Here is a 26,295-nt window from a genome sequence, read left to right on the forward strand (position 1 = left end):
CCTTTCCCTACATTTGCTGTTTTTCAAGTGCCTACAGCTCAAAATAATAAACATACCAAAGCAGTCTATTTTGGGGTGGCATGTCCTGAAATCCCACCTGAATGAGAGCCTCAGAAGAACAGAGGCTTTGTCTTTCCTGCTCACTGTTGGACCCCTGAACCCAGAATTGTCTGACCCCCAGGAAGCATCTGAGACATATTTACTGGCTGGATGGAACTGGGGGGTTGCCACCAAGGGGACTGAATGTGTGTCAGACACTGAAAGGCTCTTGGATTCCTCTCTGCAGTACAATCATGGCATAGCAGTTGTAATCGCCAACTTGTTTTAGAGGCTGCTTTTTAGGGACATGAATAAATTCAGTCACTGAGATGAACACTGTCATTTCTGACACAGGACTATTGTTTCCTGACTGCTCCTCCTTTTTTTCTGCCTTCCTTTCTTTCCCTGATAAGCAACTATTTGAATCTGCCCTTTGGAACTCAGGGAAGGTCAAGGAGGGTGAATGAAGCCTGCTCCTACAAATAGAAAATGGGGGACACATAAAGGATTTGTACCTGGGAGGGCCCCACAGGGTCCTTCAATGTTTCAGATTGATAAACGACCTGGAAGGTAGTTCAGCGATCATAGAATCTGATGCCCTTATTTGATAGACAGGACGCAAAGGCCTGGGGAAGTAACATGTTGGCCATTCCACATGAAAAATTTATGGCAAAACTGAAATTACACTCAATTACATTGATATGTATCCCGTATGCCAGCTCAGCAGGTCACTGAAGCAATATGCCAACTTGCATATTACTCACATGAGAAGACATTTTAGGTAAAAATAGGTTTTATTTTAAAAATGGGTAAATTCCTTTATATGGAATAATGTGGGTGGTAATTTTTTCCATCTCAAATCATTGCAAAATTTATCTTTATTATTTCAGCTAAAGGAAGGGAAAAAATTGAGATTTGTGTTCTAAAGCATACCTAGATGATGATATCAACTGTTACTTTGTGAAAATCTGTGGTCTGTGCCATCAAGTTGACTTAATTTTGGAAACACTGGAAGTAATTATTTGGCCTTATCCTTTTTTTTTCCAATCTACTCTTGGCTGTTTTATCTTTATTATGTAATTATTTATGTTAGACTTTTCTGAAAGAACATTGAAACCTCATTATCCTCAAATTAGAGCTTTCAAATCCATCTGTGCAGTGAATAGAATGATGAAGTGGGTTAGTGGCTATCCCAGGCTCTCTATTACAGCACCAAAACATCTACCCAAACATTTCCTTGATATTTCTATTGGTTGGTTAAGAATTAGTGTATTAATTTATGTATTCAATTGACTTGTTTATTGCTTAATTCATTTATTTTATTTATCCTGTAAATGTCCAAGTGATATATCAAGTACTAGTGATTAAGAGGAATTACACAAAACAATATAACCTGAGTAACTCAGAGTTTCTTAGAATCGAAATACATATAAACAGATAGAATGCAAACTAACACATGTGGTTCAAGATAAGCACAGGGTGTTGAAACAGAGTGTCCATTTAGGGTGGTTTTGAAGGCCTCAAGGATGTTTCTCAGGTGAAGAAGGCTGGGCCAGACATTAAGTGTAGTGATTACATCTACAAGTGGCACAGCATTACATCCAAGAAACAGGAAGACATTTTGAAGGAAGATAATGTAGACTTTGGAGACATGGCTTAAAAATGTTGTGACTGAAAGTGACTAGCTTTGACAAAATAAGAAGACTTCTGTCCATTTAAGCAGAATAGCAAGTCTTTGGAAGATAATCTCCAATTGCTTTTTGAGCTCCAACTGGAAATTCTTCCATAAATGCAAAGTATTTGTATTTTAGTACTGAGCATTATCTAAAATCTAGATTAAAAACATGTCAACCAGAAAGTATTTTATAAACTAATGTATGGCAATTATTGACATTCTGAATATTGCACTGGGATGCCAGAATGAACCCTGTGAATCTGAATCAGCTGAATCTTCAAGGGTTGTGACGAAAGAAACGGAAGAACAGCTTCAGGGCTAACAGCACATTTTGGCTTCTGTAAAAAACTTGCTTGCTTGCGTGGGGCTGGAAGAACCGGGTTCCTGATTGGCTGATTCAAAATTAAACAGCTCCCTCCCGCCTTGGGGACTTCCCGCCCTGTGAAGGGTATAAAAGCCTCGCCCGACTGTTAGTCGGGGTCTCACTCACTTCTCTCCGAGTGGGACCCTGTCCGGACAGTTTGTGTAAGCTTCTATACTTGTATAAATCCTTTGCTAATCTTTCTACTTGGTGTTGGTGATTCTCGGGTGTCCTTGGTTGGGACATGGGTCGCATTTACTGGAGAACTCGACTCCAGGCGTGTGGCTCCCGGACCGCAACATTTGGGGACTCGTCCGGGATCAGACAGTGGAGGTTAAAGATCTGAAACAGGCTCCCTCCCTGTCTTTGGACTACTCGAAGTGGAGGTTAAAGACCTGAAACAGGGTCCCTCCTCCGAAGCCACCACCTGCTCCTTCTTTGGGTAAGTTTGCGACCCTTGGCTTGCCGGCAAGAAACTAGGAGACTCCATTAAGTCTTGTCGGACGCGACGTTAAGCCTGGAGTCAGGAGGAGTCACGGGACGACGCGATTCCTCCTTGGGAATTCAAAGTCGGTTTCGATATTCTTTTGTCCCGACTTTGAACTGGGATTGTGTCAAAACTTGTTGTTCTCCCCTTCTGTCTTTTGTCACTCGTGTGTGTGCTCTTGCATTTGCTTGGACACTTTGGCTTTGTGCTTGTGCTAAAACCTTTAGCTCAACAGAAATTTAACAATGGGACAAGGTATGTCCCGGATGCAGACCCCCCTGAGCCTAGTTCTGGACCACTTCAGAGACTTCCACCAGATCGCCAGGGAATTCGGGGCCTCTGTATCCCCGGAAACCCTCCGCACCTTTTGTGAATTGGAATGGCCGGCATTTGAGGTGGTATGGCCATCCGAAGGTACGTTCTCTATTCCGGTTATAGCTGCGGTGGAAGATATTGTCCTTAAGGTACATGATGATCAGATTCCTTATATTGAGTGTTGGCGGGGTCTCGTGGAGACACCACCTGACTGGCTGAAGCCCTGGTTGCCCCCGCCGGGAGCTACGAACAGAAAGGAAACAAGATCTAAAGATAACATGTCATCAATGTTGAGTATAATACTTCTGTTGTACGTAGGTTTACTAAAGGTCAAATAAAACCTTATTCCATCTGTTATAAATCTGTCAACAAGAAAAGTAACTCAATGTAAAAAAAAAAGCTTTTAAGGAAGGTAAAATGTATGTTTTCAGTAAAAGAAGGTGGGACGAATGAGAATAAAAAATACTGAAAACAGTAATACATGATCAGGATTTTCTAAGATTGGACTGAATTTAGTTGGGTAAATGGATTTTATTAGGAATGGACTAGAACAAGACTGGATTTGGTTTCTTCCCCAAAAGTATTCTTAAAATGCTGCTTTTGACAACAGACTGAGTTTCTTTGCATTTAAGTGATCTGTATTTGCTTTTGAGATCTTTTGTAACTTTGGTTAAGGAATAAGTATTGTCTCACAGTGACCTATGATCTTATTTGACCAACTGTTTTAAAACTTTTTGACAAACTTCCCAAATATCAAATTTTAATTGTTTCTTTTGATTTCCAGTTAACTTTGTGATACTTTAGAGGTCCCCTGAGGTATCTTAAAGAAAAATATTTAACTAAGATTACTTGGTATGTTAGATGTAATCATTCATAATTCTGGTTATTGTAACCAAGTTTCTTTATTGATTCCAAGGATTTGGACTGGATACAAAAGAAAAAGGGGGGGTATTAGATAACGAGAAGGAAGGAAAGATATGGATTACAGGGGGCCACTGGGACTCAACGCTGTTTTTGGACCACAGACAGGAAGGTCGACTTAGGCAAACAAACAGTCACCCCCTCCTTCCTGGTCACACCTGACTGCCCCTATGAAGGCAAGACAAAGATCACCGAGTGTTTATTCCTGAGAACCTAGGCCTGATGTTGATACGATGCTTGCATGAGGGAACGCATCTGGGATCTACAAAATTACATGAACTGTTAAAAACTCGTTTTCGAATTCCATATCCAGTTTCCCGAAGTAACCTTATTACAATATGTGGATGATTTACTTGTGGCTGGAAAAACTGTGCGGGATTGTCTAATAGGAACAAAAGGCCTAATAAGGTTACTACAGGACTTAGGCTATAAACTCTCAAAAAGGCTCAGATTTGTCAAAAACAAGTAAACTATTTAGGCTATATCCTAAAAGGAGGACAGAGATGGCTAGGAAAGCCATGCACTCAGGCCACCCTAACCTTACCAACCCCTACCAAAAGAAAGGAATTGAGAGAATTCTTGGGAATGGCGGGCTATTGCCGGCTCTGGATACCCAGATTTGCAGAGCTGGTCAAGCCTCTATATGATGCCCTGAAGGGCGTTAACCAGAATGGCCCCGAAGCCACCAAGATTAACTGGACTGAGACACAAGGGGAGGTCTTCCAGGACATTAAAAGGGCTCTTACCTCACCTTCTGCTCTGGCGCTCCCCAACCCTGATATGAACGAACCAGGGTGGCAAGGGGAGTACTAACTCAGAAACTTGGGCCCTGGCGAAGGCCGATAGCCTATCTCTCTGAACAACTGGACCCAGTAGCCTCCGGGTGGCCCTCATGCGTCAGACAAATTGCAGCCACTGCCCGGCTGAACCTCGGCACTGGAAACCTTTTGTAAAAAAACTGAAAATAAAATTTCCGGAACCCATATTGCCACCTGGAGACTTAGTCTGGGTAAAGAAGCATAACCCCCAGACATTAGAGACTAGGTGGACTGGACCTCATCTGACTGTGTTGAGTACCCCGACTGCTGTTAAAGTCAACGGTGTCCGGACTTGGATTCATCATAGCAGAATAAAGAGAGACTACACCACAGAGGACGTGGACACTAACAGACAGATTGACTGGGCAAACTTTAGCCCAAAACGAAACATACCTCCCGAATACGGAAGACCAGGAATCAAGGATTTGATTAGTTCCTAGAGAAAGGGGGGAATGTGACGAAAGAAACGGAAGAACAGCTTCAGGGCTAACAGCACATTTTGGCTTCTGTAAGAAACTTGCTTGCTTGCTTGGGGCGGGAAGAACTGGATTCCTGATTGGCTGATTCAAAATTAAACAGCTCCCTCCCGCCTTGGGGACTTCCCGCCCTGTGAAGGGTATAAAAGCCTCGCCCGACTGTTAGTCGGGGTCTCACTCACTTCTCTCCGAGTGGGACCCTGTCCGGACAGTTTGTGTAAGCTTCTATACTTGTATAAATCCTTTGCTAATCTTTCTACTTGGTGTTGGTGATTCTCGGGTGTCCTTGGTTGGGACACGGGTCGCATTTACTGGAGAACTCGACTCCAGGCGTGTGGCTCCCGGACCGCAACAGGGTTTAGGTATAAATATATTTTGTTTATCATTTTAATTCTTTGCTAACCAGTGTTTCCTTTATATTCTTAGTGATCGTTAATTCTTTGCTAACCAGAAGGTCTAAGTAAGTATAACATCCCAATTCCTTTTTTTTTAACTTTTTAAAATTTATTTTTTATTGAAGTATAGTTGATTTATAATGTTGTTTTAGTTTCATGTGTACAGCAAAGTGACTCAGTTATACATATATATAAATCTATTCTTTTTCAGATTCTTTTCCATAATAGGTTATTACAAGATATTGAATATAGATCCCTGTGCTATACAGTAGGCCCTGTTGGTTATCTATTTTATATATAGTGGCGTGTATATGTTAATCCCAAATTCCTAATTTATCCCTCTCTCCTCTCACACTTTCCCCTTTGGTAACCATAATTTTGTCTTCTATGTGAAACTGAGCGGGACCTTGTGGGACTCCCGGGCACGGAGGCTTTTTGTCGCCTGTTTCTGGTAGGAAAGACTCCAGCCTCCATGAGTTCCAAATGGCAGATTGGAAAAGTTGCTAATCAAGGGAAGAGCAGCCAAGAAACCACCTGAGACAAGATTAAAGGGACCTAAGAAGCCCATCAAGATTAGGAGACCCAACCACCTGAGACCCTGCACACACACTAATCTTGTCAGCAACCCCACACTTGGGACTATTGTCATAAAACTCCTCATCACATCCTCCTGTGTTGGGACATATAGTTTTTTGAGGGAGGTGTCCTCTGTGTGCCCCTTTGCCTGGCAAAGTAATAAAGCTATCATTTTTTACTTCACCCAAAACTCTGTCTCCAAGATTTGATTCAGCACTGGTGTGCACAGAAGCTGAGCTTTCAGCATCATGTGTCTGTGAGTCTATTTCTGTTTTGTAAATAAGTTCATTTGTATCATTTTTTAAGATTCCACATATGAGTGATATAATGTGATATTAGTCTTTCTCTGTCTGACTTACTCCACTTAGTATGGTAATCTCTAGGTCTATCCAATAACATCCCAGTTCTTAACATCAATAATAAAGTATTTACCATAACTTATTATAAAAGAATATTATGAAGGAAATTTCCAAGTATATCTATGAGATGTTTTTAGATCTCTTTGTATGTGTAACAGGGAAGAGCCAATCTTGACTCCATGTTGGGTCTGTTTCTTTGACTTTAACCTTTGCTTTTCATTGTTTTTGTGATTATAATCATACATAATGGCCTGCTTCAGGGAACCCTGCCCCTCTGCATGAATGTTAAACTAAAGTTCCTTTGTTCAGCTCACAGGGATACAATCTGACCCTGCCCACCTGTGAATGGCTGCAGAAAAGAAGAAATTAACACATCCCCTCCCAGATACTGGCCAAGCCAGGCAAAACTAACCTTTATACTTTACTTCCTCACCTCCTTCCCCTCTCTGTTCTATAAAATAAACTGGCATCTAGACCCCAAAAGATGTTTTTTTGGAGCCCTAGTCCATCATCTTCTTGATCTGCTGACTTCCTGAATAAAGTGGCTATTCCTTGCCTCAACACCTCATCTCCCAGTTTATTGGCCTGTCGTGCGGTGAGCAGAGCGAGCTTATACTCGGTAACATATGTACATTTCAGAGAAGAAAATATATCGGATAATGGGTGACAACACAAGCCAGAAGTATAAATAACATGAGCTGATAAGGATTCTTCCACAAATAAGTCTCCAGAATGCAACCTCCCTGAACTTTGCTGTCATCTTTAATAAGACACAGATTACTTATTGGCCAATGGGAACCATTTTAAAATATTTCTTAGAGCTGCTGAGATGTGGAGAGTGAAACCTGAATTATGCTGAATAAGTTTTTTTTTTTTTTTTTTTCCTGTGTCTGAGGTGAACTAGGCCTTGGAGTTAACTGACTCTCTGCTGCATCTGAGGACCTAAATTTACAACAGCTCAGAAGCTGGGCCTAAGACTTCTGTGATAAGGAAGGTGGGGAGCAGATTTGTCACTGCAAATTTTGTCTTTCTGGCACCTGGATAAATTTGAGGTATTTTGAGAAACAGCAGATGCTGGAGAAGCTCTGAAAACAGAAAAGTTAACTCTTTTGTAAGGGAAATTTTACATTGATAAGGGAACTCTCTATTTGTAAGGGTGTTTCCCTCTCTGTACCTGGAAGAGTGGGTGACTAAATAAGAAACAGGTATCAGTGGAGGAGGCTTGGACTTAAATCTGCATAACAAACCTCATACTTTTTACCTTGCTTTTCTGTTCACCTCCCCACAACTTGCCTCCCCAACCCTTCTTTCTTTTGTCTTTAGCAAAACTGGTGTTTAAACTGGTGGCCTGAGGGGAGGGGGGCCTCCTTACTGAAGGACTTGGAGGGAGTTCTGGCTCCCTACTGTGATCTGCTGACACTGCATGGCTGGAAGGGGCCCTCACTGGTTTCTTCACACATCCTCCAAAGACAGCATATGGGAGAGATGAAGTCTCCTCGCCAGTGGTGGAAGTTGCAGGTTTTCACTGGGCTTCCTTAGACACCATACTGGGAGGGAGGGAAAGTCTCCTTTGAGCCACTAAGTGGGGATGGAAGTCCAGGCTCTCCTCTTGCATTTTCTAACACAATCTTTGCAGGAGATGATGGTTGCACGGTTACATCTGAGTGAGGATGGAAATATAGGCTTCCCTCTGAGCCTTTAATTTTGGGGAGGGAGATCGGGCTGCAATTTTTTCCCATGTGTAGTTATTTTCTGAAAGTTTTCTGTCTTTTCAGGCTGCTCTTTTCTTGGTCCTTTGGTAAGAGAGATCAGGCCTTTCCAAAGCTTTTCTTGTTGCTGTTGTCTGTGCCTGTTGGCTTTTCCAGGCTGCCGGCTTCTCTAGTACACCTGTTACTGAATCAAGCTTGGGTCTCCTTCCCACATGCTATAAAGCCAGTCTACTGGCACTGGGTTGTAGTGAAGAAAGTACAGCATTTATTGTAAAAGTGCAGGTTTATTGTAAAGGAGAATGGGTGGCTCATGCTCTAAAATCCTGAACTCCCCAGAGTTTCAGCAAAGCATTCTTAAAGGCCGGGTGAAGGAGGAGCATCCCAGGTACATGATCATCTGGAGCACAATTCTCTGATTTGTTGATGGTGAAGTAACAAGGCAGTGTCACAAGGGTTAACATTATCAATCCTTAGGTGCCAGTAGGTCTGGGGGCTATGTGCTCATGGTCATCAAGAAGTCTTCCGTTTAATGGTGATTTTAGCATCTGAAAATCAACTCAGGAAATGTGTAACAGATACTATTATCTAGGTACTTCAGAGAGGAGCTAAAGTTGAGGATATGTGGTCTGTCCTGGGAAGGCCCCATAGGGTCCTGCTCGGTTACACACATTCTGGGATACACCAGGTCAAAAGAAAACACGGGTACTAACCACAATGGGTCCTTGGGTCCCCGAACCTCAGATGGTCTTCCTTCTCTACACCCTTCAGAATCACCTTACCTTATCACCTTGATGTATATAGTATCCAGCTATTTTAGCTGTACTGAGTGAACTATTCCAATTTTCCTTCTAGCATTTTTCTCTTCTGTTCAAAGAATTTCTTTTAGCAACTTTTTTTTAGAGCAGGTCTTCTGACAATGAATCCTCTTAGTTTTCCTCCATCTGAGAAAATCTCTCTCTTAAAGGATAGTTTCACTGAAAATAGGATTCTGAGTTGACAATTTTTTTCTTTCAGCACTTAAAAAATATTGTGCCCCTTCCTTTTGGCCTTCATGATTTCTGATGAGAGAGCCACAGTTGTTTGAATTGTTATTTCTCTATAGATAACACATCATTTTTAATGGCTGCTTACACAGCTTTTTCTTCATTTTAATTTTTCAGCAGTTTGATTTTAAGTATCTGGATGTAGAGTTTCTGAGTTTATGCTTGTTAGGATTCACTGTATCTCTTGAATCTGTAGTTTCATTCTTTTGCCAATCTTGGGAAGTTTTCATCATTATTTTTTCAATTTTTTTTTTCAGCCCTGTACTCTTTCTCCTCTTCTTTTGGGACTCTGATGACATGAATGTTGAATCTTTTATTGTTATGCCACAGGTCTCTAAGACTTTTCCTTTTTTTCCCAAATCTTTTTTTCCTCTATTGTTCAGATTGAATAATTCCTACTGTTTTCAGCATCTGTCATCACATTGTTAGTCTATCTTGATTTTTTTTTCCCATTTGAGTTGAAATTTTCATGATGCTTCGTATGTCAAGTGATTTTTGTTTGTATCCTTGACATTTAGAGATTTAAATAATGAGATTCTGGGTCTTGTTTTTATTTTTTATTTTGATTTCTGTGGGCTTCCTCTAATGTCAGTTCAATTCTCAAAGCCTTTGCAGAACTTTTCAGGTCTGTCCTCCATATACCACATCCAGTGGTCAGTCTGGGAACTGTACGGAGGGTCTCAAAGTCTTTGGTATACTAATTACCATCAGATTCATGACTGCACAAGTCTAGGGTGAACCCAAGAGCTCAAAACAATTTATGGGTCCATTTTCCTGAGCTCTTCCCTCTCCATTATCACCTCATTATTTTCCAGTTCCCCAAATTCTCTGTTTGGTCCTTTGATCAAAAACTATCCACTCCTATGGTTCTGACACATTCAAGACCAAGTGGCAGGAGAGCAGAAAGCTACATGATCCCACCCTATTGGCACCACAGTTCCTCCCAGTGAAAGATTTCCTTTCTTCACAGATTTGGCTCCTGGAAGCTATTGTAGGGGAGCAGAACTTTGCTACCCTAAAAAATTGTCTCTTTGGCATATTAATTGTTTTAAGCTGGTTATTTTCTGAGAAACAGCAGACCCTGAAAAGGCTCTGAAAACCAAGTAGGAATTGCCCTTTTGTAAGAAACATGTACATTTGTAAGGGAAATCTCCACTGTAAGGGTGTTTACCTTTCTGTACCTGGAAGAGGAAGATGACCAGATCTCTAGAAACTCTTATCAATGGAGAAGGCAGTGACTTAAATCTGCATCACAATCACCCTTGTTTACTTTTGGTTTTCCTGGTCATCTCCCATAACTGACTTTCCCCACCCTCAACCTCCTTTTCTGTCTTTAGCTGAAGATGGTATTTAAGGTTAGGGCTTTAACCATTTGGTCAAGTTACTCAGTACTCCTGGATCTTTCCCATGTACACATGTTATTAAATTTTTATTTGATTTTGTCCAGTTAATCTGTCTCATATCAATTTAATTCTTAGACCAGCCAGAAGAACCTAGAAGGGCATAGGAAAATGTCTTCCTCCCTGACACTGTTTTCCTCCACTCTTGCCATCACCACTGGGACATTGGAAAGCCACTGTGGGCCACTGCTGTACTGGGTATGAGAGAGAATAAAGAAAAAGAGAAACACCCATCACCCCCAGTGATTCCTCTCATTGTTTCTGAGTTTGAAGGGTCCCTTTTCTGCTTCCCCAGCCAAAATTAAAGGGTTTCTTCTGTATCTCACTATGTCTACACTGTAGTGCTCACTTCCAAGTTTTGGGATGTGTTGAGTTCAGGCTAGGGATACCAGAAGCAAAAATTACTGAATTTACTGTTTTTGGTGGTTCTCATATTCTTGTGTTCTTCTCTGATTTACCTGATTGTGTTTATTTTCCATATTTTCAAGTAGTTTTCCTTCCATTTTTACCAGGTTTTATATCTGACTTATTAGGAAATAAATGGAGTTGAGTTTTCCCCACCTCTGTAAACTGGAGGATGTATTTATACTTAAAGAAGACAAAGAGGAAGGGAAGGGAAGAAATTTAACAGTTATATGATCAATTTATCAATGTAAACTCACTTGGTAATACACAACCTGAGTGGGTTTTCTGAGCTCATTAAAAGGGAGAAGTAGGGACTTTATAATATTATGGTTAGTTAATTAGGTCACAATCCCTGTGAATTGTGAAAATTCTCCTTACATGTGGGCAGTGTTTGCTTTGAGACAAAACCCAGTGATGCCCTGGTAAAACATTTTCCTTTTCAATTCCCACATCAACACATAGATTTCAAGGATGTACAAGACATCTATCCAAAGGCACAGATGAACTGGGTGTTCTATTTGATTTTCTTTAATCTGTTCAAAGGGGATCTTAGTATAGTGAAAATTCAGTGGGATTAACAGCTTTTTTCCATTACTCCTCTGTTTCATCACATTTAGTTTCTTTATTGATATTAAGTAAGTTAATGGCCTGGAAAATAATATAAACTAAGCTAGGAAAATATATAAATTATGTTTCTAAGTGTTATGGCTTGAATTTTGTCTCCCCCCAAGCCGAAATTCATATGCTGAAGTTTTAAGCACCAGTAACTGATTATGATCTTATTTGGAAACAGGATGGTTTCAGATATTGTTATTTAAGATGAGGTCATACTGGAGAGGGTGGGCCCCTAATGCAATATGGCTGGTGTTCTCATAAAATGGGGAAATTTAGACATAGATAGCACACAGAGGGGAAAATGTGAAAAAATAATAATAAAAAGGAGTAGAGATGGAAGCGATGCTTCTAGAAGTCATGTCATGCCAAAGATTGCCAGCAAACCACTAGAAGCTAGGAGAGAGGTGTGAAACAGATTCCCTCCCATAGCCCTCAGAAGAACCAGCCCTGCTGACACCTTGACCTAGAACTTCTAGATATCAGAACTGTAAGACAATACATTTCTGTTTTTAAAGCTAGTTTGTGATACTTTGTTGTCGCAGTCCTAACAAATGGAGACACTGAGAAATATAACAACTCAAGAAATATATTTTTAGAAATCCATTCAAACAAGTTAGATTTCTTTTTTCCAAGTGAATAACAGTATCTTTGGGGGATTTTACTAAATCCTATGGAAAATAATAGCAGTAAAGATTTTTTTAAAAATTGCAGGTTGGCTATCTTAAAAGTAGACATGAAAAAATGTATAAGAGTAGCTAGCAGAAATATTCTAAGTTCTCAGTGCTGAGAACTTAGAAAAATTATCAAAGACAGTCACTCAGAGTCTTTGGGGATTGATCAAAGGGCTTACAACAAATGGAGAACCACTTATGCAATAAAATCTATGTAAACACAGCAGGAACAGTGAGAGGCTATGATGTAGGAGCTAGTGATTCTACTCATTTTCCTTAGCTCTGCCTTGTGGAACAACTGTTCCCATGACCTTTGAAGCTGAGTGGCAGTTCCCATCCTCCCCCCACTCCCTGTAGAAAAGCTACCCTAGGTGGTTTTGGCCACCTTAAAAGAGTCCCATTTTCCCCCAAGCTCTGTGTTATAGGAGAGTTGCTTCAGTGGCTGGGCAGTTGAGTGGAAGCTCCCTCCCCACCAGCTTCCTAAGGCAGAAGACCTATTCCAGGGTGACTCAGCAGCCAGGAGACATTGGCTCATTCCATCTTCTCCGGTCAGGCTGGGCAGTATGGCAGAAGTTGGGTCACAGCACCAGTGCCTCTCCTGCACTTCACTTCCCATTTCACATAATTCTTGCTACATAGAGGGGATCTGTGTGAAGCAGCCAGCAAAGAGAAAAACTCCCTCTCACCCCCCCAGGTTTGCACCACAGTGCAGAGATCCTCCTCAGGGGAGAGGGGAGAAAGCCTCAAAGACTGGTAATTCTCTGCTCCTGCTAAGGGAGTGGATTCAACTTGATCAGATTGTGGAGCAATCTGTGTGCTCCAGAATCATTGTTCTGTGTGCTTCAGAACAATGTTAAAAACAATACAGTAATTGGCTAGCAATCTGTGAAATCTAACAGCTAGGTGTGATAAAAATAGATGCAGAATGCCAGAAGCTCTATGAGGCGACAGGGTAAGAGACAATCAAAAGAGCAAGATAAAATTACAGTCTTGGTGAACAGAACTGAATGAATTCCCAAGGCTGCATTCAGTGAGGAGTAACAGCACAGGCTTCTTACTGCAGGAGAAATAGACATCTCTGAAATAGAGAAAAAAAGACAATAGAGAACAGGAACCAAAAAGTGTTGGTTCTTTTGTAAGATCAATGAAACTGACAAACCTTTAGCTAAACTGACAGTAGAAGATGAGAAGGTGCAAATGACTAAAATCAGGAATTAAGAGGGGACATAAGTACCAATCTTACAGAAATATGATGGACTACCAGTGGATACTTTGAGCAACTGACACCAAAATATTAGATAACTTAGAGGAAATGAACAAACTCCTAGAAAGACACAAATTACTGAAATTGAATCAAGAAGAAATATAAAATATTAAATGACCAATAACAAGTAAAGAGATAGAATTAATAATTTAAAAACTCCTCACAAAGTAAAGCCCAAGGGCCAGTTAACTTCACAGGTAAATTCTATTCAACATTTAAAGAAGAACGGACACCAAAGCTTTACTGACTCTTCCAGAAAAATAGAAAAGTGTGAACATTTTCCTACTGATACTATGAGGTCAGTATTACACTGCTACCTAAATCAGACAATGATATAAAATACAAAAAGTAACACAAAGTGGACCTTCCACCTAAATGTAACAGGTAAACTTTAAAAATTTTAGAAAAACACACAGGACTATATCTTTATTATCTTGGTTTACACAGTGATATAACCCTCAAAACACAAGTGATAAAGAATATAGATAAGTTGGACTTCTCCAAAATTAAAAACTATTGTGTTTTAAAAGACATCATCAGGAAGGAGAAAAGAAAACCCACAGGCTGGGAAAAATATTTGTAAGCCATACATCTGTGAATGGACTTAGGTCCAGAATGTAGGATAAAGGCTTACAATTCAATAAAGGAAAGATTAAAAACACAAATAAAAAATGGGCAAAGGATTTGAATAGACATTTCTCCAAAAATATACATGAGTGGTTATTAAGGATGGAAAGATGCTCCATATCATTACTAATTAGGGAAGTGCAAATCAAAACCACGACTTACCACTTCACACCCACCAAGACAGCTAAAATAGAAAAGCTAGACAAAGCAAGTGCTAGAGAGGATCTAGAGAAATTGAAAACCTTATACATTGTTGATGGGAATGTAAAATCGCTCAGCCATTTTGTAAACAGTTTTTTAAACAGTCTTTCCTTTATTGAATTGTAAGCCTTTATCCTACATTCTGGACCTAAGTCCATTCACAGATGTATGGCTTACAAATATTTTTTCCCAGCCTGTGGGTTTTCTTTTCTCCTTCCTGATGATGTCTTTTAAAACACAATAGTTTTTAATTTTGGAGAAGTCCAACTTATCTATATTCTTTATCACTTGTGTTTTGAGGGTTATATCACTGTGTAAACAGTTTTTCAGTTCTTCAAAATCCTAATATAGTTATTATATGAACTGGAAATTCCTATCCTAAGAAATGAAAACAGGCAACAACACAAAAACCTAAACATTAAGGTCTATAGGAACATTATTTATAATAGCCAAAAAGTGGAAATAAATCAAATGTCCATCCACTGAGGAATGGATAAGAAAAATGTGGTATATCCATAATGGAATATTATTTGACAATAACAAGGAATGAAATACTGCTGTGAACTGGATGAACCACATAAATATTATGCTAAGTGAAGTAAGCCAATCAAAAGACACCACATAGGGCTTCCCTGGTGGCGCAGTGTTTGAGAGTCCACCTGCCAATGCAGGGGATGTGGGTTCGTGCCCCGGTCTGGGAGGATCCCACATGCCGTGGAGCAGCTGGGCCCGTAAGCCATGGCTGCTGAGGCTGCACGTCCGGAGCCTGTGCTCCACAGTGGGAGAGACCACAACAGTCAGAGGCCCACGTACCGCAAAAAATAAAAAAATTTAAAAAAGACACCACATATTTTATGATCCCATTTATGTGAAATAACTAGAACAGGCAAATCCATAGAGACAGAGGAAGATTTGTGGTTGCCTAGAACTAGTAGGGAGAGCCAAAGAGAGGGAGGGTGGAAGGAACAATTAGTAAGTACAAAGTTTCTTCACGAGAGAATGAAAATGCTTAAAAATTAGACTATGGAGATGGTTACAAAACACTGTAAATATACTAAAAACTATTGCTCACTTTTAATAGGTGAACTTTATGGTATGTAAATTATATCTCAATGAGGTTATTTAAAAATATATGGAGAAATAAAGATATTATTAGACAAACAGAAGCCAAGAGAATTCATTGCAACCAGACCTACTTTACAAAAAAAGTTAAAGGAAGTTCTTCAGGTGGAAGGTATATGGTATAGGTTAGAAACCTGGATCCACATAAAGAAATAGAGCATCAGAAATGAAATAAATAAAGTTGAGAGAAAATTTTTCTAATTTTAAATTGTCCTAAAATAAGCTGTTTAAAGTGTTAACTTTACATGCTTTTAATAACACACATTATGTGTTTATCACACTTGTAAAAATGAAATGTATGACCACAAGAACAATCCATGAGAAGAAAGAACAGGAGATATACTGTTATAAAGGGCTTTATGAACAATGTGTTTGAAGGTGTAATACATTTAATGGATTTAATTTAATAATAAATAAGTACATTTAGTAATTTAACAGATTATTTTAAAATGCATATTTTAAACCCTCGGGCAACTACTAAAAACTATTAAAATAGGAATATAAATAAGTTAACAGAGGAGATAGAAAGGAATCATAAAAATTATCCAAATAGGGCTTCCCTGGTGGTGCAGTGGTTGAGAGTCCGCCTGCCGATGCGGAGGATGCGGGTTTGTGCCCTGGTCCGGGAAGATCGAACATGCCGTGGAGCGGCTAGGCCCGTGAGCCATGGTGGCTGAGCCAGCGCGTCCAGAGCCTGTGTTCTGCAACGGGAGAGTCTATATCAGTGAGAGGCCCATGTACCGCAAAAAAAAAAAAAAAAAAAAATCCAAATAAACTCAGAGAAGGCAGTAAAGGAGAAACAAAGAAACTAAAAGGAATGGAACAAATAAAAATCAGCTACCAAGAGACATTTTTTCCTTTTAAAAGAATTCCAGATAATGTATGTAGATACTCTGCTCTCCAAAAGATGAGCTTTCATTCCCCTGCCACTGACTGTGGGCTGTACTCAGTGTCTTGCTTCCAAAGAATAGAAGAAGAAAAAGAAACACAGAAACTTTGCATGGAGAAACCTACCAAAAGATACCTTACTCAAGTGACCAAGTGATGTCATGTGGATAACATGTGCCCACTGATGTGGAGGAATGGGAAAGGCACCTCACTTGTGGCATTCTTCTCCAAAGTGCCTAATCTCCCTCTAATGGTGAAAAAACATTCGGCAAACCCAAATTCTTTTATGACATTGCTGCCGTTCATTTTACTATCCATATGCTATAATCACCCAAAGCATTGTTACTATTATTTATTTAGGGTTATCTTTTAGATCATTGAGGAATAAGAAAATTAAAAATTTTTGTTTATTTCAGCTTCAGTGCTTTTCCTGTCTTTATGTAGACCCACATTTCTGACCTATATACTTTTCCTTCTGCTTGAAGAAATTTTTTGCAGGGCACGTCTTATGAGTGATAAATGATCTCAGTTTTTGTTTGTCTGGAAAAGTATTTCTCCTTCATTTTTGAGGAATAATTTCTCTGAATATAGAATTCTAAGTGGGTCATTTTATTTTTCAACATTTTTAATTTTTCATTCCACTCTCGTAATTCTTACTCTCATTTTTCTAATTCTCATTTTCTAAAGGTAAGGTGACCTATTTCCCTTCTGGCTTCATTGAAGATTTTCTTTGTCTGTGATTAAAATATGAAGTTATGTCTACGATTTTTGATTGCTTTTGTTTTGTTTTGTTTTTAGGTGATTTTCCCACTCAGTATGCTTCCTGTTTCTATGGTTTTGCACCTACCATTTTTTTTTTTCCGGTATGCAGGCCCCTCACTGTTGTGGCCTCTCTCGTTGCAGAGCACAGGCTCTGGATGCACAGGCTCAGTGGCCATGGCTCACGGGCCTAGCCGCTCCATGGCATGTGGGATCTTCCCAGACCGGGACATGAACCTGTGTCCCCTGCATCGGCAGGCGGACTCTCAACCACTGCGCCACCAGGGAAGCCCCAAAACCTACCATTATTTTTAACAAGTTCTTAGCCACTACAAATATTTCTTCTATTTCATTCTCTTTCTGGTATTCCAATTATACATATTTATACAGTTGGAAACTCTCCCACAGTTCAGGGATGTTATGTTCTCTCTCAATTTATTTTATTCTTTAAACTTTTTTTCTTTGTATTTCACTTGAGGACACTTCTATTGGCTATCTCAAGCTCACTGATTCTATCTGGTATCATTCATATCCAATCTACTAATGAGCCCATCCAAGGCATTTTTCATTTCTGTTGGTGTGCTCTTGATTTTAGCATTTCTTTTTTATTTTTTTCTAGGGTTTCCATCCTTGCATATATTGTTCATCTGTTCTTGTATGTTGTCTACTTTACAACTTTTGAATTCTCAATATATATAAATCTTATTAGTATGATTATTTTAAATATTTTTATTTTTAAACTATTTAAATTCCGTATCTGATAACGATTTAAAATTCTCTGTCTGATAACTCTAACATCTCTGTCATATCTGAGTCTATATGACAGTTTGACAGTTACTCAAAATGTTAAATGCAGAGTTGCCATATGACCCAGAATTTCTATTCCTAGGTGTATATCAAAGAGAACTGAAAACATGTCCACACAAAAACTTGTATACGAATGTTCATGGCATGATTTGTTATAATATATGTAAAAGTGGGAAGAACAAATTGTCCATCAAATGATGAATTGATAAATAAAATATGGTAAATTTACTTGACAATTGTATAAGACAGAATAATGTCTCTGCCACAAAGATATCTACGTCTTAATTCCAAGAACCTGTGAATTGAATATTTTATCTTACATAGCAAAGGGATTTTACATATGAGATTAAGTTAAGGATCTTGATGGCAAGATTATTCTGGATTATTTGGGTGGGTCTAATATAATCACCCCCAAGGTACTCACGTTAAAATTGGAAGAGGGAGTCAGAAGAGAGTTGGAGTGAGATGTGACTATGGAAGAATAATCAGAGAGATGCAACATTGCTGGTTTTGGTGGTGGAGGAAGGGGTTACCAACCAAGGAATGCAGGCCAACCATAGAAGCTGGAAAAGGTCAGGAAATGCGTGTTCCATTAGAGCCTCCAGAAAGGAAGGCAGTCTGCTGACACCTTGATTTTAATCCAGTGAGACCTACGTCAGCCTTCTAACCTATAGGTCTGTAAGATAATAAATTTGTGTTGTTTTAAGTCACCAAATTTGTAGTGATTTTTATGACAGTAATAGAACAGTAATACAGCAATAAAAAAATAAAAATATTTTGGGGGACCTTCAAGATGGCAGAGGAGTAAGACATGGAGATCACCTTCCTACCCACAAATACATCAAAAATACATCTACATGTGGAACAACTCCTACAGAACACCTACTGAATGCTGGCAGAAGACCTCAGACCTTCCCAAAGGCAAGAAACTCCCCACGTACCTCAGTAAGGCAAAAGAAAAAAGAATAAACAGAGACAAAAGAATAGGGACGGGACCTGCACCAGTGGGAGGGAGTTGTGAAGGAAAGGCAAGAAACTCCCCACGTACCTGGGTAGGGGAAAAGAAAAAAACAGAAAAAAAAATAGGGATGGGACCTGCACCTCTGGGAGGGAGTTGTAAAGGAGGAAAAGTTTCCACACAATAGGAAGACACTTCACTGGTGGCGACAGGGGGTTCACTGGGGGGAAGCTTCAGAGCCACAAAGGAGAGCACAGCAACAAGGGTGCAGAGGGTAAAGCAGAGAGATTCCTGCACAGAGGATCAGTGCCGACCAGCACTCACCAGCCTGAGAGCCTTGTCTGCTCACCCACCAGGGTGGTAGGAGCTGAGGCTTGGGCTTCAGATTTCAGATCCCAGGGAAAGGACTGGACTTGGTTGTGTGAACACAGACTGAAGGGGGCCAGTGCTCCATGGCTAGCTAGGAAGGAGTCCAGGAAAAACTCTAGACCTGCCGAAGAGGCAAGAGACCATTGTTTCGGGATGCAAGGGGATTCAGAGCACTGCCTAAATGAGCTCAAGACAGGCATGAGCCACGGCTATCAGTACAGACAGCAGAGATGGGCTTGAAATGCTAAGGTTGCTGCTGCAGCCACCAAGAATCCTGTGTGTAAACACAGGTCAGTATCCACACCTCCCCTCCGGGGAGTCTGTGCAGCCTGCCACTGCCAGGGTCCTGTGATCCAGGGACAGCTTCCCTGGGAGATCACACTGTGCACCTAAGGCTGGTGCAATGAAATGTCAGCCTCTGCCACTGCAGGCTTGCCCTGAATTCCATGCCACTCCATCCCACTGACCTGAGTGACCCAGAGCCCTGTAATCAGCCACTCCTTTAACCCTCTCCTTCCTGGGTGAAGAACAGATGCTAGAAGGGGACCTACATGCAGAGGCGGGGCCAAATCCAAAGCTGAACCCCAGGAGTTGTGAAAACAAAGAAGAGAAAGGGAAATTTCTCTATCCAGCTTCAGGAGCAGTGGATTAAATCTTCACAAGAGATTGGTCCATGAGAGACCTCCTGGTCCCATGTAATATCAATTGGCAAGAGCTCTCCAAGAGATCTCTGTCTCAATTCTAAGACCCAGCTCCACTAAACGACCAGTAAGCTCCAGTGCTGGACACCACATGCTAAACATCAAGCAAGGCAGGAACTCAAGCCCACCCATTAGCAGAGAGGCTGCTTAAAATTATAATAAGTTCACAAACATCCCAAAACACACCACTGGATGTGGCTATGCCCACCAGAAAGACAAGATACAGCCCCACTCACCAGAACACAGACACCAGTCCCCTCTACCAGGAAGCCTACACAATGCACTGAACCAAACTAACCAACTGTGGGGAGACACCAAAAACAACGGGAACTATGAATCTGCAGCCTGCAAAAAGGAGACCCAAAACACAGTAAGTTAAGCCAAATGAGAAGACTGAGAAACACACAGCCTATAAAGGAGCAAGGTAAAAACCCACCAGACTAACAAATGAAGAGGAAATAGGCAGTCTACCTGAAAAAGAGTTCAGAGTAATGATAGTAAAGATGATCCAAAATCTTGGAAACAGAATGGAGAAAATAAAAGAAAGGTATAATAAGGACTTAGAAGAACTAAAGAACAAACAAACAATGATGAACAACACAATAAATGAAATGAAAAATTCTCTAGAAGGAATCAACAGCAGAATAACTGAGGCAGAATAATGAAAAAGTGACCTGGAGGATAAAATAGTGGAAATAACTACCACGGAGCAGAATAAAGAAAAAAGAATGAAAAGAATTGAAGACAGTCTCAGAGACTTTTGCAACAACATTAAATGCACCAACATTTGAATTATAGGGAATCCCAGAAAAGAAGAGAAAAAGAAAAGGACTGAAAAAATATTTGAAGAGATTATAGTTGAAAACTTCCTTAATATGGAAAAGAAAATAGTCAATCAAGTGCAGGAAGCACAGAGAGTCCCATACAGGATAAATCCAAGGAGAAACACGCCAAGACACATATTAATCAAACTGTCAAAAATTAAATACAAAGAAAAAAGATTAAAAGCAGCAAGGGAAAAGCAACAAATAACATACAAGGGAATCCCCGTAAGGATAACAGCTTATCTTTCAGCAGAAACCCTGCAAGCCACAAGGGAATGGCAGAATATAGTTAAAGTGATGAAAGAGAAAAACCTACAGAAAAGATTACTCTACCCAGCAAGGATCTCAATCATATTCGACGGAGAAATTAAAACCTTTACAGACAAGGAAAAGCTATAGGAATTAAGCACCACCAAACCAGTTTTACAACAAATATTAAAGGAACTTCTCTAGGCAAGAAACACAAGAGAATGAAAAGACCTACAACAAACCCAAAATAATTAAGAAAATGGTAATAGAAACATACATATTGATAACTACCTTAAATGTAAATGGATTAAATGCTCCAACCAAAAGACACAGATTGGCTGAATGGATACAAAAACAAGACCCATATATATGCTGTCTACAAAACATCCACTTCAGACCTAGGAACACAAAGAAACTGAAAGTGAGTGGATGGAAAAAGATATTCCAAGCAAATGGAAATCAAAAGAAAGCTGGAGTAGCAATTCTCGTAACAGACAAAATAGACTTTAAAATAAAGATTATTACAAGAGACAAAGAAGGACACTACATAATGATCAAGGGATCAATCCAAGTAGAAGACATAACAGTTCTAAATATTTATGCACCCAACATAGAAGACCTCAACACATAAGGCAAACGCTAACAGCCATAAAAGGAGAAATCAACAATAACACAATCATAGCAGGAGACTTTAACACTCTACTTTAATCAATGGACATATCACCCAAAATGAAAATAAATAAGGAAACACAAGCTTCGAATGACACTTTAAAGATGGACATAATTGATATTTATAGGACATTCCATCCAAAAACAAAATACTTTCTTCTCAAGTGCTCACGGAACATTCTCCAAGATACATCATATCTAGGGTCACAAAGCAAGTGTTGGTAAATTTAAAAAATTGAAATTGTATCAAATATCTTTTCCAACCACAAGGCTATGAGACTACATATCAATTACAGGAAAAAATCTGTAAAAATACAAAGACATGGAGGCTAAACAATACACTGCTAACTAACCAAGAGATCACTGAAGAAATCAAAAAACACTTAGAAACAAATGAAAATGAAAACACAATGGCCCAAAACCTGTGGGATGCAGCAAAAGTAGTTCTAAGAGGAAAGTTTACAGCAATACAATGCTACCTTAAGAAACAAGAAACATCTCAAATAAACAACCTAAACGTACACCTAAAGCAATTTGAGAAAGAAGAACAAAATAACTCCAAAGTTAGCAGAAGGAAAGAAATCATAAAAATCAGATCAGATAATAAATGAAAAAGAAATGAAGGAAATGATAGCAAAGATCAATAAAACTAAAATGTTTTTCTTTGAGAAGATAAATAAAACAGATAAACCATTAACCAGACTCATCCAGAAGAAAAGGGAGAAGACTACAGTCAAGAGAATTAGAAATGAAAAAGGTGAAGTAACAACTGACACTGTAGAAGTACAAAGGATCATGAGAGATTACTACAAGCAACTCTATGCCAATAAAATGGACAACCTGGAAGTAATGGACAAATTCATAGAAAAGCATAACCATCTGAAACTGAACCAGGAAGAGGAAGAAAATATAAACAGACCAATCACAAGCACTGAAATTGAAACTGATTAAAAATCTTCCAACAACAAAAAGCCCAGAACCAGATGGCTTCACAGGTGAATTCTATCAAACATTTAGAGAAGAGCTAACACCTACCTTCTCAGACTCTTCCAAAATATAGCAGAGGGAGGAACACTCTCAACTTATTCCTCGAGACCACCATCACCCTTATCCCAAAACCAGACAAAGATGTCACAAAGAAAGAAAACTACAGGCCAATATCACTCACGAACATAGATGTAATAATCCTCAACAAAATAATAGCAAACAGAATCCAACAGCAAACTAAAAGGATCATAAACCATGATCAAGTGGGGTTTATCCCAGGAAAAAAGTATTCTTCAATATATGCAAATGAATCAATGTGATAAACCATATTAACAAACTGAAGGAGAAAAAATATATAATCATCTCAATAGATGCAGAAAAAGCTTTTGACAAAATTCAACACCTATTTATGATAAAAACCCTCCAGAAACTAGGCATAGAGGTAATGTACCTCAACATAATAAAGGCCATATATGACAAAACCACAGCCAACATTGTTCTCAATGGTGAAAAACTGAAACCATTTCCACTAAGATCAGAACAAGACAAGGCTGCCCACTCTCACCACTATTATTCAACATAGTTTTGGAAGTTTTAGCCACAGCAATCAGAGAAGAAAAGGAAATAAAAGGAATCCAAATCAGAAAAGAAGAAGTAAAGCTGTCACTGCTTTCAGATGACATGATACTATACATAGAGAATCCTAAAGAAGCTACCAGAAAACTACTAGAGATAATCAATGAATTTGGTAAAGTAGCAGGATACAAAATTAATGCACAGAAATCTCTTGCATTTCCATACACTAATAATGAAACATCTGAAAGAGAAATTAAGTAAACACTCCCATTTGCCATTGCAACAAAAATATACCTAGGAATAAACCTTACCTAAGGAGATAAAGACCTGTATGCAGAAAACTATAAGACACCGATGAAAGAAATTAAAGTTGATACAAACAGATGGATAGATATACCATGTCCTTGGATTGGACAAATCTACATTGGGAAAATGACTATACTACCCAAAGCAGTCTATAGATGCAATGCAATCCCTCTCAAACTACCAATGGCATTTTTCATAGAACTACAACAAACAATTTCACAATTTGTATGGAAACACAAAAGACCCCAAATAGCCAAAGCAATCTTGAGAAACAAAAACAGAGCTGGAGGAATCAGATTCAGAGTATACTACAAAGCTACAGTAATGAAGACAGTATGGTACTGGCACAAGAATAGAAATATAAATCAATTGAACAGGATAGAAAGCCCAGAGATAATCCCATGCACATATGGTCACCTTATCTTTGATAAAGGAGTCAAGAATATACAATTCAGAAAAGACAGCCTCTTCAATATGTGTTGCTGGGAAAACTGGACAGCTACAAGTAAAAGAATGAAATTAGAACACTCCTTAACACCATACAGAAAAATAAATTCAAAATGGAATAAAGACCTAAATGCAATTCCAGACACTAACAAACTCTTAGAGCAAAACATAGGCAAAACACCCTATGACAGAAATCATAGCAAGATCTTTTCTGACCCACCACCTAGAGAAATGGAAATAAAAACAAAAATAAACAAATGGGACCTGATGAAACTTAAAAGCTTTTGCACAGCAAAGGAAACCATAAAAAAGACACAAAGACAACCCTCAGGATGTGAGAAAATATTTGCAAATGAAGCAACTGACAAAGGATTTACCTCCATAATATGCAAGCAGCTCATGCTGCTCAATATCAGAAAGCAACCAATCCAAGAATGTGCAGAGGACTTAAATAGACATATCTCCAAATAAGATATACAGATTGCCAACCAACACATGAAAGGATGGTCAACATCTCTAATAATTAGAGAAATGCAAATCAGAACTACAATGAGGTATCACCTCACACCAGTCAGAATGGCCATCATCAAAATATCTACAAACAATAAATGCTGGGTAGGGTGTGGAGAAAAGGGAACTCTCTTGCACTGTTGGTGAGAATGTAAATTGAAACAGCCACTATGGAGAACAGTATGGAGGTTTCTTGAAAAACAAAAAAATAAAACTACCATACAACCCAGCAATCTCATTGTTGGGCATATATCCTGAGAAAACCATAATTCAACACGAGTCATGTACCACAATGTTCACTGCAGCTCTATTTACAATAGCCATAACATGGAAGGAACCTAAGTGTCCATCGACAGAGGAATGTATAAAGAAGATGTGGTACAAATATACAATGGAATATTACTCAGCCATAAAAAGAAATGAAATTGAATTATTTGTAGTGAGGTGGATGGACCTAGAGTCTGTCATACAGAGTGAAGTAAGTTAGAAAGAGAAAAACAAATACCATATGCTAACACATATATTTGGAATCTAAAAAGAAAAAAAGGTTTTGAACAGCCTAAGGGCAGGACAGGAATAAAGATGCAGACATAGAGAATGGACCTGAGGACACAGGGAGAGGGAAGGGTAAGCTGGGATGAAGTAAGAGTGTGCCATGGACATATATACACTACCAAATGTAAAATAGATAGCTAGTGGGAAGTAGCCTGATAGCACAGGTAGATCAGCTCGGTGTTTTGTGTCCACCTAGAGGGGTGGGTTAGGGAGGGTGGGAGGGAGACACAAGAGTGAGGGAATATGGGGATATATATATATGTATAGCTGATTCACTTTGTTATACAGCAGAAACTAACATACCATTGTAAAGCAATTATACTGCAATAAAGATGTTAAAAAATATTAAAAAATAATAAATAAATGAAAGTTAAAGAAAAAAGTTTTGACCCTGCTAACATAGATAAAAATTGTGAACACAATGTTAAGTGCAAGAAATTAGTCATAAAAGATCACATATTATATGATTCCATTCATATGAAATGTCCAGAATAGGCAAACTTATAAAGACATAAAGTAGATTAATTGTTGCCAGAGGTTGGGGGGTGGGACAGAATGAGAAGTGATTTCTAATGTGTAGAGAATTAATTTGGGTGTGATGAAAATATTCTAAATTTAGATTGTGGTGATGGTTGCATAATTCTGTGAATATAATAAAATCCATTTAATAGTACACTTTAAAACTGTGAATTTTATGTTATGTGAATTATACAAAGCTTTTTTTAAAAAAAAAAGAATAACCAAAGGATGGAGACATAAGGATTGACTCAATCAGTCTTTCATTTTTACTTTTAATGAAAAAAAACACTGCTGTACTTTGAAAACACAAGTCTTCTGAGAAGCACTAGATTCCATTTGCCTCCAAACTCAGTAGATACCTCTTCTTTGGATTCCCATGGATTTCTCTGCTCTATTATTTAACTTCTTGTGATGTAATTGCTGGTTTACTTTTTGGCCTCACCCTTCAGACTGTGAACTCTTTGAAGGAAGGAAGAGTGCCAATCTTTTTATTTGCAATGCTTTATATATGAAGGAGCCTAGTCAGGGTTTTGTGAAAAATAATTGAAAAAAAGAAAAAGAAATAGAGCAGAAGAGAGGTTAGGGGATAATGAAAGAAAAGCTCTAGGAGATAAGCAGACCTCTTTACAGCTTATCATCTATTCAGAATCCAAACTGTACGTTCCCATTAACCAGAGCATGACCCAAGAGTT

The sequence above is a fragment of the Lipotes vexillifer genome, unplaced genomic scaffold, assembly GCF_000442215.2.
Source record: "Lipotes vexillifer unplaced genomic scaffold, Lipotes_vexillifer_v1.1 scaffold391, whole genome shotgun sequence".
Lineage (NCBI taxonomy): Eukaryota > Metazoa > Chordata > Mammalia > Artiodactyla > Lipotidae > Lipotes > Lipotes vexillifer.